Source organism: Myotis brandtii, unplaced genomic scaffold, assembly GCF_000412655.1.
Source record: "Myotis brandtii unplaced genomic scaffold, ASM41265v1 scaffold1719, whole genome shotgun sequence".
In the NCBI taxonomy this organism is placed as follows: domain Eukaryota; kingdom Metazoa; phylum Chordata; class Mammalia; order Chiroptera; family Vespertilionidae; genus Myotis; species Myotis brandtii.
In genome coordinates, this window is record NW_005356337.1 from 29,171 (window position 1) to 31,452 (window position 2,282).

Consider the following 2,282-nt stretch of genomic DNA (forward strand, 5'->3'; position numbering starts at 1 on the left):
TGTGATGTATACATATGGTCACATGATCTTAAGGCTATAAAAGAAATCCCTGACATATGGAAATAAAGTCTCCTAATGAAGCTCTTTCTCTGTCGAGTCAAAGTTAGTTAGCATGCGGGCATGTCTGCCCCTTAGCCCCATTGCAGCTTCGAAATGTATCACATAGGACCTATCTCATTCCATCAGTACTCACCATTCATTGCCCCCTCCTTCGCAGCTTAAAATGTTATAGGAAAGTCCTTATTAAACATATGAATTCAAACCAAAGGCAGCAAGTGTTGAGATGTCACTTGTCTTAATAGTGATGTAGATACATGAATAGTTTAATTAGTCAATCAGCCAATCACTGGTGTTAAGGAAACAAACGAGGCCGGATCAGCAAATTGCAGAAAGAATTTACAAGTGTAATATTGTGTCCCTGTAAGAAGGACATGGGCATTCTTTTTCTGTTTCCACGTGAGAGTAGGAATGAAGTAGATTAAAATAAAAACAATGTCTGAGGAAAGTGGGTGAACGAGTTGCAAGGGTAAGTCAGGAGGGACTGTTGCTACAGCAGGGGTTCTCAACCTGTGGGTCGCCAACCTGTGGGTCGCGACCCCTTTCGGAGTCGAACGACCCTTTCACAGGGGTCGCCGAAGACCATCGGAAAACACATATATAATTACATATTGCTTTTGTGATTAACCACTATGCTTTAATTATGTTCAATTTGTAACAATGAAAATACATCCTGCATATCAGATATTTACGTTATGATTCATAACAGTAGCAAAATTACAGTTATGAAGTAGCAACGAAAATAGTTTTATGGTTTGGGGTCACCACAACATGAGGAACTGTATTAAAGGGTAGCGACATTAGGAAGGTTGAGAACCACTGCCCTAAAATTTATGTGGAACTATAAAAAGTCCACAATAGCCAAAGCAATCTTGAGACAGAAGAACATAGTTGGAGGTGTCATGCACCTACCTCTACTTTAACCACCTCCCCTCTCCAGGTCTCTGGGCTTTAGAAAACTAAATATACATTTCAACATTAAGCAAGCTAATAATTAGTTGCAGCTATCTGCAAACTGGCAGGCAAGGTGTCAGTTGTATAATTTAAATCCACTGTTGAATGATATTTGTTTATTCAATGTTATACATAGTCACCCCAGAAATCCAAGAGGGAAAAAATATACTGCAATATGCAAAAGTCTGTAGTATTTCCCCTTTGTATATTTCCTAATTAAAAAAGGAATGAGGTATGAGAAAAAGGGAATATGGCTACTTGTGCATGTAAATAAAAAAACAAAAACCTGGTGTACTCAGGGGGCTGGCTAATGTCCTATAGATAGTACAAGTTCATTACCAGAAGAATTCTTGAATGTTCATATCTGTGCCTATTACTTCTCACAGCAATTATCTACCATTCACTGTCTGCATTTTTAGTAAAATCAATACATTTGCTAATGCAAAGTAGTCACTTCTGTCTGTAATGCCAAATACAGTGGTATTTAAAAGTATCTATTAAAAGTGTGTAGATAATACAAACATGGACTGAAATGCCCAACTATGGAGACTGACCCCAGTTCTCTCACTGGTCACACTGATGTGTTTCAGGGCCTCTTTGTAAAAAGCACTAAGACTAGAGTTTAAGATCAGTGTGTAGATCTGTTTGCTCATAAAACTTTAATTGCATAAATGTTAAGGACCAGTAGCCAATAACAAAGGCCTAATTCCTCACCCATATGTATCCTAGCCACTTATCCAAATGCAATTGATTCTCTTTAAGAAAAAAAAAATCAGTCGATTCATGTATTTCATACTGCAATATTTTAAATGAAAAGAAAAAAAACTTATGTAACTGCTTATTTTAGAACTGAGGTGAATGTCATGCAGTTTTGTAAAAATGTAATTATTTAAATTGTGAATGGGTTAGAATGAGTCTTAATGCAAAAGTTCTCCAGTTAATTTATTTTTGGTGGAGGTGGGTGTGAATGTGTGTGGGAGGAGTCAGGGATGGTGGGGGTGAGGGTGGGGGAGGGTTCTTTGCTAGCAGGTCTGACTCTTGTTCCTTCACCAGATTATAAAACAGAAATCTCCATTCAGGAATGGGCCCTGGTGGTCTGCCTTTCACCATTTCACTATTCTCTTGTAGGATTCAGATAGCTGAATATTTTTGCACCCACTAACTGCTCATTAAAAAAATAAAATTCACCTGAATTCTAAAATGCACACTTTATAAGAAGAATGTTTTCATTACTGCTCATGATGATGAAAGAGAGAGAGAGAGAGAGAGAG

The 2,282-nt window shown here is 37.7% G+C and overlaps 1 long non-coding RNA gene across 1 annotated transcript in view; it reads right to left on the reverse strand.

Annotated features, from left to right (window-relative positions):
* LOC106725569 overlaps positions 1 to 1,309 on the reverse strand; it is a 10,935-nt gene extending 9,626 nt beyond the window's left edge. The window contains exon 1 of the long non-coding RNA XR_001361454.1: positions 1,298 to 1,309. This is a non-coding gene — a long non-coding RNA (uncharacterized LOC106725569). The remainder of the gene's footprint in view (positions 1 to 1,297) is intronic.
* Positions 1,310 to 2,282: the final 973 nt, after the last annotated feature.